A 16,147-nucleotide genomic window follows, 5' to 3' on the forward strand; every position below is an offset into this window, starting at 1 on the left:
AATGCTCTAACAAGTTGTGCAGAAATTCATCGATTGCCTAATTGGCATAATGGTGCCACAGATGAGAGGAAGCTCAAAAGCAAAGAAATAAAGTGTAATTGAGGAAAGAAAGCCATTAGCAATACTGACAAAACAGCATATCTAACTTACAAAATATGGAATAGGTTTATTAAGGGTCAGAGGCTGACTATTGTAGAGAAGATATTGAGAAAATTTGAGTTAAAAGGATCCAAAATCTATTTATGTATTTTGTGAAAGGACACCTAATCAGCCTGTTGTGCTTGAAAGTTATTCTTTCCTCACAGTCCTGTTTGCAAAAAAATCAATTTCCCAGTACATAAACAGTTTGCCCTTTGAAGTTGGTACTGAATCTAATTACACCATTTGCAGCAAAAAAAAAAGCTCATGGAGAAACCTAGTAGGCCAGGAAGTATCCATTAGGACAAAGTAAGGTCTTAACCTGAAACATAACCATTCCTTTGTCTCAACAGATGCTATCTGAGATGGTCAGTTCCTCTCGCAGCTTGTTGTACTCCAGATTACAGCATCTGTCATCTCTTTTCTCTTACCATTTTCGGACAGTAAATTCCATATCATTGTGTACTTTTGGCAAAAAAAATCTAATTATGCCTCAACACAAAGCTGTTACTGCACCAGCAACCTGGGTTCGAATCCACTACTGTCTGTACGGAATTTTCACGTTACATGTGTATGTTTTCTCTGGGTGCTCTGGTTTCCTCCCACCCTCACAAACATAGGTAGGTTAATTGGTTGGAATGGGTTTCATTGACCTTCTACAGCATTGTTAAAAAGAATTTTAAAAATACCAACAGCATAATTAAAGCTAATATCCAATTTTCCCGCTACAGAGATTCCTATAAACACATTCTGCTCAGTCATTAGTTTGGCTGGATTTAAAATATGAGAGTGACAATATCATGCATCACATTTCTGCTTTTATCTCTTTTATAATTCTACCATTCAATATTTATTTGTCAAGTTATTAGGGAGAGTGCCAACACCACCTAATATTTAAATTTTGTAAATCAAAATGAGTAATTAACTAATTGTAATGCACTTCCAGATTGATTACAAGAACAGGTCTTCTTTCTTTAGCTTGGCTTCGCGGACGAAGATTTATGGAGGGGTAATGTTCACGTCAGCTGCAGGCTCGTTTGTGGCTGACAAGTCCGCTGCGGGACAGGCAGACACGGTTGCAGCGGTTGCAAGGGAAAATTGGTGGGTTGGGTGTTGGGTCTTTTGTCAGTGAGGTGGGCTTTGCGGTCTTCTTCAAAGGAGGTTGCTGCCCGCCGAACTGTGAGGCGCCAAGATGCACGGTTTGAGGCGATATCAGCCCACTGGCGGTGGTCAATGTGGCAGGCACCAAGAGATTTTTTTAGGCAGTCCTTGTACCTTTTCTTTGGTGCACCTCTGTCACGGTGGCCAGTGGAGAGCTCGCCATATAACACGATCTTGGGAAGGCGATGGTCCTCCATTCTGGAGACGTGACCCACCCAGCGCAGCTGGATCTTCGGCAGCGTGGACTCGATGCTGTTGACCTCTGCCACCTCGAGTACTTCGACGTTAGGGATGAAAGCGCTCCAATGAATGTTGAGGATGGAGCGGAGACAACGCTGGTGGAAGCGTTCTAGGAGCCGTAGGTGATGCCGGTAGAACAGGTATGACTTGTTAAAACCAGTAAACTGGTGAGCCCTTGGAACATAATTTGCCTCTATTATTGAAGTAGAATTAATTACTACAAGCAGGTCCCTAGAAATTTTTTCTGGAATTCAGGAGTCTAAATAAGCAGCCAATGTTCCCACCCAACCACATTTTCTACCAAACTAGGCACTTGCAATGTTGAGTTGGCTCAGATTTTGTCCCAATCACCTTTTAGCTGAAGGGAAAGTCACTGCCACTTAACAAAAGATCAAGAATCCACACAAATATATGATGAACCAATGTGAAGAGCGATATTACCAAATATGCTTAGATAAGTTCTCAAAAAGCTTAGATCTTCAGGAAATAATGTTTCAACAGTCTTAAAAAATTCACAAGGCAATTTCATAAGGTAAAGGAACAGAAGGCAGCCACAAGGCCCATCTGTACACTAAGCTACTCTACACTAGTTCCAATTTCTGGCCTTTTCTCCATATCCCTTGATGCCCTCACTAATGAGATTCTTGTCTATTTCTTGTTTAAATACTCCCAGAGATCTGGCTTTCACAACCATTACAAAACTACCAATAACTCTCATTCAAGAAAATAAATAAGCCTTTAAGGAAAAATTGCAGATCTGAAACAAAAATTCTAAATAGAGCACTGACCACATAACATAGAAAATGGTTCTTTCAACCACCCTCGTCCATGCTGACTGCAATATCTATTGGCTCTACTCCCATTGACTGCATTAGGCTTGTATTTTAACCAAACTTTCTAACTGATCATAAATACTGTCCTGACAATCTTCTCCAACAACTTCTCTATATTGATGCAAAGTAGGGATAAGCATGTAGTTGCCAGGTTTATCCCTACTGCTCTTTTTTGATAAGAAGATAAAAATAGCTATCCCTCCGTCTTAGTACACACTTTTCCTGAAAAAGATATACACAGTTCAAGGAATTTTTCAGAGTTCCAGCTTAGTTTCAAGGATGTGTGGGAAACTGAGCCCAGGTGATTTCCAAGAGCCAGAGCCCAAATTATCAGGATTTCTGAATTAATCCAGGTTTGCTTCCTTTTCAGCCTAGTGTTGGGAAATATTCCAAAAATCAAAAGCTACTGTGATACGTACTTGCATTGAGTCTTCAAATTACAGGGTAAAGCTGTTATGAGAGTTAGCGGAGAAGTGGCAGATGGAGTTCAATCCAAAAAATGTGTAAAGTGAAACACTTTGGAAGATCAAATTTGAATGTGGAGCACATGGTTAGTGGAAAAATTTTAGCAGTGACGAAGAACAAAGGGATCTTAGGATCCAAATCCATAGATCTCACAAGGTTAAAATGTCAAATAGTATGCTGGCCTTCATTAGTAAGGGAAGGAGTTCAAGAGCTGTAAGGTAAAGTTGCAGTTCTATAAAACTCTACTTAGTCCACACTTTGAGCAATGTGTTCAGTTCTGGTTGTCTCATTGTTGGAAGGATGTAGAAGCTTTTGAGAGTGCAGAGATTTACCAGAATGCAGCCTGGATTGGAGGACATATCCTAAGAGGGTTAAGGGTCCTAGGGTTTTTCTCTTTGGAGCGATAGATGATGAGAGGTGACTTAACAGAGGTGTATTAGATTATGAGAGGCATACATATGGTAGACAGTCAGAATCTTTTTTCTCAAGGGATACCCATTTAAGATGAGTGGAGGAAAGTTTAGGGAGACATGTCAGAACTAATTTGGTTTTTTATGGAGGACAAGAGGACACAGATGAAGCAGAGACAACATAGCCAATCACAACTCACTGTTCTGACTTTATCTTCAGTAAGTGTGGGAGAGACCATTACGTCAGAGTGGTCCTTGTGAGCCATTCCAAACACTGCTCTAAAACCAAATGACCATCCATGGCACTACCATGCTACCAGTGTCTTGAGACATTTGCTAAATTCCCATTTACAGTTTTCTTCCTCCTTCAAGTGGCAGACAACATTTGGGTGCATAGGTAGAACATTGCAAATTCTGTGGAACAGTTCATTTTGGGTTAATCTGTAAATTATTGACCCTCTAGTCAAGGAGCAATTTTCCCAAAACTTTGATTAGTTTAATCTTTAACAGTTTTAAATGATAAAGAGGTGCTGCAGATTCGAGTTGAAATAGACCATCATTCCAGATACTGAAGCACAAGGGACAGGAAAGGACAGTGTATACAAAACCCAGAACAAGCTAACTTTTCTATACATTCTAACAACAGTACCCACAGCCATTTCAAAAGTGGAGCTTTTCTTGTACAGATGTGCATCATAAACTATAGAGAGCAGCTGTGTCTTCAAACTAGTTAATCATGATATTCTAGAACTACATAAAGCATTTTCCAAAATTAACCCTCAAACTGGTGACAGATTTCAATACATGTATAAATTAAAAATAATTTCAGAAGTATTTTTGTAAGAAATCCCACTATCACATATTTGGTCAATTTTAATAAATAAGAATGACTGCATGTGCCCATTATAATTTATGTTGTACAGTAAGTTGAGGGGCCTAGGAGAGAGTCTGTGGCTGGGGCATTAGGAGCTCTGGTGTTTGGGTGGCTGAGGCAAACATCCGCAGTTGACACAATTGGGGCATTGGGACCTCCAGTGGGTGGGGTGGGCAGTTGGGGTGAAGATCGGCGGTCGGGGCATCATGAGCTTGGATGGGTGGGCAGCAAGTAGCTGGGAGAGAGTCTGTGGTCAATATGTTGGGATATTGAAGATCTGCAGTCAGGACACCAGGATCTCGGATGGGTGGGCAGTCGGGATTTTGGGAACTCTGGTGAGCAGGATGCTGGGGTGAGGATCCGTTGTCAAGTCTCAGGAGCTTGGATGAGTATATTTCACCTATAATGATTGACACACCCAAATCGATTTGTATCCCCATTTCCAGAACATAACCCTGTTGTACTAATTTAGCGTGTGCTTATTTATTTATTTTTTCATACTGCAATCCATACTGCAATCCACTGAAGAGGTACTGGGCTTCTCCTCCAGGAAAAACAAGGACTGGTTTGACGAAAACAGCCAGGAAATCCAGGAGCTGCTGGCAAAGAAGCGAGCTGCCCACCAGGCTCACCTTACAAAGCCGTCCTGTCCAGAGAAGAAACAAGCCTTCCGTCGCGCATGCAGCCATCTTCAGCGCAAACTCCGGGAGATCCAAAATGAGTGGTGGACTAGCCTCGCCAAACGAACACAGCTCAGCGCGGACATTGGCGACTTCAGGGGTTTCTACGAGGCTCTAAAGGCTGTGTACGGCCCCTCACCCCAAGTCCAAAGCCCGCTGCGCAGCTCAGACAGCAAAGTCCTCCTCAGCGACAAGATCTCCATCCTCAACCGATGGTCAGAACACTTCCAATCTCTTTTCAGTACCAACCGCTCAGTCCAAGATTCCGCCCTGCTCCAGCTCCCTCAACAGCCCCTAAGGCTAGAGCTGGATGAGGTTCCCACCCTGGATGAGACATATAAGGCAATCGAACAACTGAAAAGTGGCAAAGCAGCAGGTATGGATGGAATCCCCACAGAAGTCTGGAAGGCTGGCAGCAAAACTCTGCATGCCAAACTGCATGAGTTTTTCAAGCTTTGTTGGGACCAAGGTAAACTGCCTCAGGATCTTCGTGATGCCACCATCATCACCCTGTACAAAAACAAAGGCGAGAAATCAGACTGCTCAAACTACAGGGGAATCACGTTGCTCTCCATTGCAGGCAAAATCTTCGCTAGGATTCTACTAAATAGAATAATACCTAGTGTCGCTGAGAATATTCTCCCAGAATCACAGTGCGGCTTTCGCGCAAACAGAGGAACCACTGACATGGTCTTTGCCCTCAGACAGCTCCAAGAAAAGTGCAGAGAACAAAACAAAGGACTCTACATCACCTTTGTTGACCTCACCAAAGCCTTCGACACCGTGAGCAGGAAAGGGCTTTGGCAAATACTAGAGCGCATCGGATGTCCCGCAAAGTTCCTCAACATGATTATCCAACTGCACGAAAACCAACAAGGTCGGGTCAGATACAGCAATGAGCTCTCTGAACCCTTCTCCATTAACAATGGCGTGAAGCAAGGCTGTGTTCTCGCACCAACCCTCTTTTCAATCTTCTTCAGCATGATGCTGAACCAAGCCATGAAAGACCCCAACAATGAAGACGCTGTTTACATCCGGTACCGCACGGATGGCAGTCTCTTCAATCTGAGGCGCCTGCAAGCTCACACCAAGACACAAGAGAAACTTGTCCGTGAACTACTCTTTGCAGATGATGCCGCTTTAGTTGCCCATTCAGAGCCAGCTCTTCAGCGCTTGACGTCCTGCTTTGCGGAAACTGCCAAAATGTTTGGCCTGGAAGTCAGCCTGAAGAAAACTGAGGTCCTCCATCAGCCAGCTCCCCACCATGACTACCAGCCCCCCCACATCTCCATCGGGCACACAAAACTCAAAACGGTCAACCAGTTTACCTATCTCGGCTGCACCATTTCATCAGATGCAAGGATCGACAATGAGATAGACAACAGACTCGCCAAGGCAAATAGCGCCTTTGGAAGACTACACAAAAGAGTCTGGAAAAACAACCAACTGAAAAACCTCACAAAGATAAGCGTATACAGAGCCGTTGTCATACCCACACTCCTGTTCGGCTCCGAATCATGGGTCCTCTACCGGCACCACCTACGGCTCCTAGAACGCTTCCACCAGCGTTGTCTCCGCTCCATCCTCAACATCCATTGGAGCGCTCACACCCCTAACGTCGAGGTACTCGAGATGGCAGAGGTCGACAGCATCGAGTCCACGCTGCTGAAGATCCAGCTGCGCTGGATGGGTCACGTCTCCAGAATGGAGGACCATCGCCTTCCCAAGATCGTATTATATGGCGAGCTCTCCACTGGCCACCGTGACAGAGGTGCACCAAAGAAAAGGTACAAGGACTGCCTAAAGAAATCTCTTGGTGCCTGCCACATTGACCACCGCCAGTGGGCTGATAACGCCTCAAACCGTGCATCTTGGCGCCTCACAGTTTGGCGGGCAGCAGCCTCCTTTGAAGAAGACCGCAGAGCCCACCTCACTGACAAAAGGCAAAGGAGGAAAAACCCAACACCCAACCCCAACCAACCAATTTTCCCTTGCAACCGCTGCAATCGTGTCTGCCTGTCCCGCATCGGACTGGTCAGCCACAAACGAGCCTGCAGCTGACGTGGACTTTTTACCCCCTCCATAAATCTTCGTCCGCGAAGCCAAGCCAAAGAAGATTTATTTATTTTTTCAATTTGGCGGCTAGTTGGCAATGCCAGGGCCAGCATCTCTTATTGACTCCAACAACAACAACAACCAAATTCCTTTGGGGGAGGTATGACTCAAATAACTGGACAGCTGTCCCCTTGATGTTTCTTTGATTAGTTCAAGGAATGAGACACTGGATGTGTCAAATTCTTCATTGATTTTACTCGTATCTTTGGAATTCAGCTTTCTGGTTTGCATTTGGACCAAGGCTGTGATGAGATCCAATGAGGAGTAATCTTGGCAAAATCGAAAGTGATCACTGGGAAGGCAATGTTTCAGGCCTTTCTCTATCTGGATTCTTTTAAACTCTTTCCCCATCTCCAGTCTTACAGCTGAGCAGCTGTCTGGTCCCACTGCTTTTTCTGTATCTGGTACTCCAAACCTGGTAGCCAAAAAGAAGTACTAAACCCTTCCTACCTCATAACCCTCTATTTTTCTTTCATCCATGTGCCTGTGTAAGAGTTTCTTAAGTGTCCTCAATGTTTCAGCCTTCGTCACCAACCCTGGAAAGGCATTCCAGGCACACACAACTCAGAGTAGAAAAAAGACTTACCCCTGATGTCTCCCCTCAACTTTCCTCCCTTCACTTTGTACAGATGTCCTCTGGTGTTTGCTGTTCCTGCCCTGAGAAAAAGACACTTGTCCTCCTTATCTGTGCCTCTCATCTTTGTGCTCCAAAGAGAAAAGTCCCAGCTGTGTTAACCTTGCCTCATTTTCAAATCCAGGTAACATCCTGGTAAATCTCCTCTGTACCCTCTTCATCTTTCTTGTAATGAGATGACCAGAATTGAACACAATACTCTTAGTGTCTCACCACAAATTTGTACAGTTGCAACATGACCTTTTGACTCTTAAACTTAAACCCCCTATTAATGAAGCCCTAGATCCCATAGGCCTCCTTAACTATCCTATCAACCTGAGCAGCAACCTTGAGAGATGTATGGATTTGGACTAAGGTTTCTCTGTTCCTCCACACTTCAGTATCTGACCAACTCTGTACTCAGAATCTGGTTTGACCTTCCAAAATGCATCATTTCACACTTATCCGGACTGAACTCCATCTGCCCATTTTCCACCCAACTCTGCATCTTGTCTATATCATCTTGTAACCTACAACAACTTTCAGCTCCATCCACAACTCTTCCAACCTTCTTATCATCCACAAACTTAGACTCATCCTTCTAGTTCTTCATCTACGTAATTTATTTTTTGAAAAATTACTAAGAGAAGGAGTCTCAGAACAGATCCCTGCATTACTCCTCTAGTTAATGACCTCCAGGCTGAATACTTTCCATCCACTACTACTCTCTGCTTTCTACGTACAAGCCAATTGTTAATCCACTCAGCCAAGGTTCCATGAATCCCATACCTCATGACTTTCGGAATGAGTCTCTCATTGGGGATCTCATCAAATGCTTTACTAAAATCCACGTAGACCACATCTACTGCCCAAACTTCAATTTCTTTTGCTATCTCCTCATAAAACTTAATTAGGCTAGTGAGGCACAACCTTCTCTTCACAAACCCATGCTATCCTTGAGTGGACGGTACTTCTCCAAATGTTCTTGGATCCTTTCCTTAAGAATCCTCTGCAATAGTTTGCACACCACTGGCATAAGACTCACCAATCTATAATTCCCAGGATTCCCCCTAATACCATTTTTTAAACAAATGGATTACATTTGCCATTCTCCAATCCTCCAGCACCTCCTTTGTGACCAAACACAACAGTCCCAGCATAATGTTAAAGTTAAAAAACACAGAAATGCTAGAGGAACTCAACAGATTTTACAGCTAAAATACAGAAATGCTGGAGGACCTGCTAAGATTTTAGCTGTGAGACCTGCTGAGTTCCTCCAGTCCTTCTGCGCTTTAGCAGCAAGACCTACTTAGTTCCTCCAGCATTTCTGCTTTTAACCACAATCACAGCATCTGCAGACTTTCATGTTTCAAAGTATACTGTTACACCATTCACTGGCTCCATCCCCCCCACCAACCAAAGTCATATACCAAACATTTACTCTATCATGGAAGTTGTTTAATACTGAAAATTCTATGACTAGTTCAAGGGCCGCCAGTTCCTTAGCCAACACAATTTTCTTAATCAAGCTCATTTTCTTCCCAACTCACCAGAAAACCTTTAATTTCACTATTGTTTATAATACTTTGTTGAATGAACAAAGCTTTCCACATTAACAATAACAAAGTTCAGTAACTTTAAGAAAATACATTGTGTTCCATAGACATTGTACTTAAATCTCCACTGACTACAAGGCTAATCAGCTTGGGGGGGTGAGGGAGGTTGGGGTGGCAAGATGGCATAGGGAGTAGATGTGAGATTCCACCTCTCCCCAGTTGAATATTTAATACACGATTTTTAAAAAAACTGTTAAAACATTAAAAGAGCTCTTTATAGATTTTAAAGAGTTCTGACAGTTATAATGAGAGCTATTAAATCCCAAACTTCAAAAAAAAGCACATTTTTAAAGAGTAGGAAGTGCAGAGGAATTGAGGCCTACCTCACTGAAGGGTCCCCAGAGATCGATTTTGGAGCATCTGAAGACATCAAAGGTTACCCAGGTGAAGGTAATGTTGACTCCTGCGCCCTCAACACAAGATGGCGCTGCTGCGCTCGTTCATCCGAGGGGAGGCGCGCTCGCGATCCAGAGCGCATCCCCGGGGATGTGGAGGCCTCTGCAAGCGGGGGCCCGGCGTCCGATCGAGGGCTCAAGCACGTCGGATTAACTTCCGACGTGCTGAGCCTGATGGTGAAAATGTCAGGCCTCGAACGTGGGGCCCAGTCCAGATTGAGCATATGCGAGGATTCACACATGCGCGTCGTATCGGACTGGACCCCAATGATGGGGTTGGCCCTTTCCCGACGGCTCAGACATGTCGGGCCAGTGTGGGAAGGGTTGTTGACCCGGAGTTGGGAAGCCCGGGCAGCGGCGGCGTCCAAGCATATACCGGCACCTATTTCACCAATGGTGGAAGAAGAAGAAGAACAGGGGATGGAGGACTATTCTGAGGAGGAACTGGTCCTGATACTACAAGCTGCCAGACTTATTAAAGGTAGGCCTCAAATGCTTCAAAAACTTACAAAAATACCTAGAAATAAATCTCCAACTTTACAGACTTTTAAAACAGTACAGGTGGAAGAAGATTCTACACTTTTTGTTGCAGATGAGTTCATGTGACATATGGATAATATGGCTGTTCAAGTTACTCAGGTTTTAAAGAAAGTAAGCTTCAATTTACTGAATTGAGAGGTGAAAAGGCATTGATTAAGCAAGATATGGTTAAATGTTTAAGAGAAGTGGATATGGTTCAGGGAGAATTTAAGGATATTAAATGAGCATTTCGTGATTGTACTGACACGGTAGACCGATATACTGAACAAATAAATTATTTGGAACATTGTTTAACAGATTGGAAGGTTCAGAAGCGTGAGGTTATGCAGAAGATTGACTCGTTAGAAAATCAAAGTAGACGTAATAACATTAAAATAGTGGGTTTGCCAGAAGATTTTGAAGGAACGGTTCCAGTGAAGTTTTTTCGGAACTGGATACCAGAGGTGCTGTCAGGTCTCTCAAGCATTTACTTTGAATAGATCAACCAGACAGGGCTGTTCATTGTCACCAGCCTTATTTGCATTAGTTATAGAATTGCTCAAGCAATTAGACAAAATATGGCTATTCAAGGTATTACGATTGGACAACGAGAGTATAAAATTAATTTATTTGCAGATGATGTGTTGATATATTAATCTAAACCTAAGAGTTCATTACGACCTTGACAAGAATTATTGGAAAACTATGGGTCAATATCAGGGTACAAAGTAAATTGGGATAAAAGTGAGATACTAGCAATATCTGAAGATTATTTGGATTGTAGGCAAATTACTAAATTGAAATGGTCAGAGAAAATTAAATATTTAGGTGTAATTATTGATAAGGAATTTAAGAATTTGTATGGTCTAAATTATTTACCTTTGTTAAATAAGATTAAATCTAATTTAAATCGATGGAAGGATTTGTCATTGACATTAATTAGTCGAGTAAGTTGTATTAAAATGAATATATATATCCATGTATTCAGTATTTATTCCAATCAATTCCGTGTTTGGTACTGGGGAAATTTTTCAAAGAATTGAATAAGGTGGTATGTTCTTTTTTATGGAAAGAGAAATTATCAAGAGTATTGATGCAAAAGTTGACGTGGTCATATGATTTGGGAGGTCTTCAATTACCACATTTTCAAAATTATTATCAGGCAGTGGAATTGAAGTTTATCAGTAGATTGTTTGATACTGGCCAACTGCCAATGTGGAGATGGATCAGATACAAGATCAATACATAATTTTATATATAAATGAAATTTATTGCTTTTGCAAACATACAAATTACCTGCTTTAACTCATTTATTTAAAATATGGAGTAAATGGAATCAACTTATAGGATCAAAAGAAGTATGTTCAATTAAAACTCCGTTATATCAAAATCATTTGATTCCTTTTTCAATGCATAACCCTTATTTGAAAGAATCAGTCTCAAAAGGTTTGGTATTAAATGAAGATTGTTTTGAGGCAAGTTTATTCCTTTCATTTGATAGACTTATGGAGAAGTTTGGGATATCACAAAATATGTTATTTGCTTATTACCAAATACATGATTTTTTTAATGAATAAGTTTGGTTGAGAATTAATATTACCAATGCAATCAAAGTTTGAAATATTGCTTATGGATAAGGGTTTGTTTCAGACATGTATTTGTTATTACAATCAAAAATGAAGAAGGTCGGAGGGTTGCGAATACGAGATAAATGGGAGCAGGAGTTAGCTATGTTTATTCCTGAGGAAGTATAGTCTGACCTATGTTTACATAGTGTTACAAAATTAGTTAATGTGCACTATAGCTTAATTAATTATAATTTTTTACATCAGTTATATTTAACTCCAAAAAAGTTAAAGGGACTCTGATTTGTGTTTTAGATGTGGAGACCAGATAGGTACTTTTATACACCCTGTCTGGAAATGTCCAAAGGTTAAACCTTTTTGCGCAAAGATTATTACATTTTTTCGAGATTTATTTCAAACATATTTATATATGGATCCATGGCTGTGTTTATTAGGATATATGAACCCATTAACAACACGTCTAGATAAATCTTGGATTGCATTTATTCATTTGAGTTTGGCAGTAGCTAGAAAATACATAGCGGTAACTTGGAAAAATGATGCAAAATTAAGTATACAGAGGTGGCATAATGAAATTCAATGATGTTTATATTTAGAGAAAATTACATATAATTTGAGAAATAATTATTCCTTTTTTTGAAAATATGTGGACTCCATATTTGAAATGTATGAAGATAGATGTTAAGTAAATAATTCTTTTTTATTATTTTTGTTTGAATTGTTGAAAAGATGTTTTGTAATTCAACCCTCTTTATCTGTATTTTTTAACACTTTTCATTTTATATGTTAAGCTCCAGGGGGAGGGAGGAATAGGGGGTTGGAGGGTGGGGGGAATAAGAGTTTTTTCTAAATATCTGTATTACTTTGCAAAATTTTAAATAAACTTAAAAAAAGACTAATCAGCTTAAATGGTTAATGAAACTTCAAGGAATGTTTCACAAATTCACAATGAAGCAATGAAGATGGGTCAACAACATTGCTACCAGGGGAATAAATGGGAAGTGTGAAAGAAATCCACAACCTTGGACTACATTCTTAAAGATAAAAGGTCAAATCTGCGAAAAGAAATTTCAAAGATTGAATAAGATCAGGGGCGTGGCAAGATGGCGTAGAATCTAGACGTGTAATCTCGACCTCTCTGGCCAGACTTTTAAGAACCCGTTTTTAATTTTGTTTTCAGGTTTAAATTTTTTTAAATTTAGTTTAAAGTATCAAGGAATTGTTATGGCTATTAATGGTAAAAAGATTAAACCTCAAGTACAGAAGAAACTACATTTTCAGTGTTGAAGATTTAGAGCCTTATCAGTCTGCTACAACTTCAGGTTTGCTTTCTTTCAAGCCTAAACCAGAGATTGCCTGTGGGAGCTGAAAAAATGACTACTATTCACCAGAAGGACATCGCTGGAATTACCCGTTCTCAGGAGGAAGGTGCATTTTCCCCCGATGTGGATCCTGATTCTGGCAGCCGCCGACTTTAACGGAGGGGGCACGCAAGAAGACGACTCCATTGCTTGAAATACCCTAGGATATACTCCAATCTGAATATCTTGGTCTTTTTTGTTTTTGAAGCAACAACGGGTTGCGGGGGGAGAACAGCGTCGGCCCCGTAAGGAAGTCGGGATGCCGTCACTGGGAGTTTTTTCTATCCTGATTTGAGTCAAGAGGTTATTCAGCATCGCCATCGATTTAATCCAGTTAAAGAAGTTTTGTGGCGTAAAGGTTATAAGTCTACTTTTCGCTATCCGGCAGTGTTGAAGGTGTTTTGTGGAGACTTTCAATCTCGGTTTTTTGAGAATGAGTGTGAAGCAATGAGTTTTGCTGACTCGTTGCCAGATGTAAGAGGACAAAGACTTAGCCCACCATTGTCTCCTAAAGAAAAATCTGGTTGTTCTGGAAATGGAAGAAACGGCAGAAATGGGAATGGAAAGAGTCCGTTTCCTTGAAATGGGGGTCGCCAAGTCTGGAATTTCTTGGATGAATAGAATAATTTTTTTTTTAATTTTCTTTTTATGTCATTATGATATCTTGTTGTTATTCTTTGTTTGGCTGGGGAGGGAGAAATTTGCTCTATGTTCTACTAGTCATCAGCCACTGGTGGGTGATCCACACCCAACTTTTGTTTAGGGATTACTTCCTTTTGGTAGTTTTTTTTTGGGGGAAGGGAGGTTTTCTTTTTATCTTTTTTTTAAGTTTCATTTTATTTAGACTTTAATTTGTGGTTTCTTTTTCTCCTATTGGAGGGCTTATTTACTTTAATCTGAGTCTTTATATATTGATATTATTAGTTTTTAGTAATATTAGTAGCTATGTCAAAGTTGAAGTTTGCTACTTTTAATGTTCAGGGTTTAAACAGTCCGATTAAGCATAAGCGTATTTTTTATCAAGTTTGATCTTTGGTAAAACGTGTTCGGTAGAGATACGATTTTACTCGAAATGATTAAGTTTAAGACTTTTGGCATAATGAGATGAAATATTGTTTAATAATAGAAAAAATTACACACATTTCGTGGATAACTATAGTTTTTATTATTAATAACGTGGTTGTAATATTCAGAATATTTACATTTTGATTTATATTGACTAGATTTTAATATGTATGCTTTACTTTTCTTTCTTTTTTCTTTATGGCTCTCCTTAGGAGAGTTGGCTGAAAGGGGGGGGGGTTTCTTTCCTTTTTTTTTAATATATATAAAATATAACGTTCATGCTTTGTTTATTGTTATATATGTTACTTATTATCTGTATTTTGAACGAATAAGTTTAAAAAAAAGATTGAATAAAATGGGTTTGTTTCTCTGGGAAAAATGTGACTACATTAGAAGAAATAAATGGGAAGGATTTTCTTAACCAAGGGGTTCAAAGCCCAGTGTATACAAACTTAGAACATCTGATAAAGAATCGGAGATATTTCATGGGGGGGGGGGAGGATAAAACTCACTTTGAGGATACTTGGATATACAAGATTAGCCAGTTCAAATACTGGAGAGGTCAAAAGAGTAAGCATCTTTTTACTGGCATGTACACGATGTTCTTTCTTTGGCTTGGCTTCGCGGACGAAGATTTATGGAGGGGGTAGAAAGTCCACGTCAGCTGCAGGCTCGTTTGTGGCTGACAAGTCCGATGCGGGACAGGCAGACACGGTTGCAGCGAAAAATTGGTTGGTTGGGGTTGGTTGCCTTTTGTCAGTGAGGTGGGCTCTGCGGTCTTCTTCAAAGGAGGTTGCTGCCCGCCAAACTGTGAGGCGCCAAGATGCACGGTTTGAGGCATTATCAGCCCACTGGCGGTGGTCAATGTGGCAGGCACCAAGAGATTTCTTTAGGCAGTCCTTGTACCTTTTCTTTGGTGCACCTCTGTCACGGTGGCCAGTGGAGAGCTCGCCATATAACACGATCTGTATCACCCATTTAATACACAAAAATGCTGGAGAAACCCAGCAGGTCATACAGCATTCATAGGAAGCAAAGATATATAACCAACGTTTCAGGCTTTTTATCAAGGTAAGAGCAAAATGTAGGCAAGAACCAAAATAAAAAGGTTGGAGGAGGAGTAAAAGTCATCAGGAAAGAGGGTGATAGGTGGGAGAGCAGAATCAGAATTTATTGTCATGAACATGTCACAAAATTTGTTGTACAGATGAGAAAAAAGATGAAAAGGGGAGATGGAATGGAAACTGAAGCAGGTGAGGAACTGGAGGAAGGGAGATATGGGGTAGGGTAAGAGAGAGAAAAAAAGAGGAGGGGCCTAACAGAAACTGGAGGTCGATGTTAATGCCATCTGTTCGGAGAGTGCCCTGATGGAATATTAGGCGTTATTCATCAAATTTGTTGGTGGCCTTGGTTTGGCAGCACACGAGTCCATGGACAGGCATGTCAGTGTGGGAATGGGCATGGATTTGAAATGGTTGGCCACTGGGAGATGACTATTATAGCTGATAGAGCGAAGGTGCTCAAAGAAATGATCCCCCAGTTTGTGTCCAGTGTATCCGATGTAAAGAAGGCTTCAACAGGAGCACCAGATGCAGCAGATGACCCCTGCAGATTCACAAGTAGAGTTACTTCACTTGGAAGGACTGTTTGCGACCCCAATTAAGGTGAGGCAGGTGTGGGCACAAGTGCAGCATTTCTTGCAGTCAGAGGGGTAGGTACCAAGGGGGCAATTAGTGGGACAGGATGAGTGGATGAATGCATCACAAAGGAAGATGTCGCTGCAGAAGATGGAGAAGAGAAGATGTGGCTGGTGGTGGGATCGCATTGTAGGTGGTATAAAACACAGAGGATATATTGGATGTGGGGACTGGTGGGGTGGTAAGTAAGGACAATGAGAATCCTGTCCTTGTTGCATCTAGCTGCGGAGGGGGCCAGGGCAGATGTGCAGGAAATAGAGGAGATACGGATAAAGAAATGAGTTAGGGGAAGCCATCATTTTTTGAAGGAGGATATCGCTAATGATCTGGAATGAAAGACCTCATCCTGGGTGAAGATATGATGGAAACGGAGGAATTG

General features: G+C 41.2%; 1 protein-coding gene across 2 annotated transcripts in view; it reads right to left on the minus strand.

Moving 5' to 3' along the window:
• tmem165 (transmembrane protein 165) overlaps nucleotides 1-16,147 on the minus strand; it is a 44,834-nt gene that overhangs the window by 22,368 nt on the left and 6,319 nt on the right. The window lies entirely within an intron of this gene.

The sequence above is a fragment of the Narcine bancroftii genome, chromosome 3, assembly GCF_036971445.1.
Source record: "Narcine bancroftii isolate sNarBan1 chromosome 3, sNarBan1.hap1, whole genome shotgun sequence".
Taxonomy (NCBI): Eukaryota; Metazoa; Chordata; class Chondrichthyes; order Torpediniformes; family Narcinidae; genus Narcine; species Narcine bancroftii.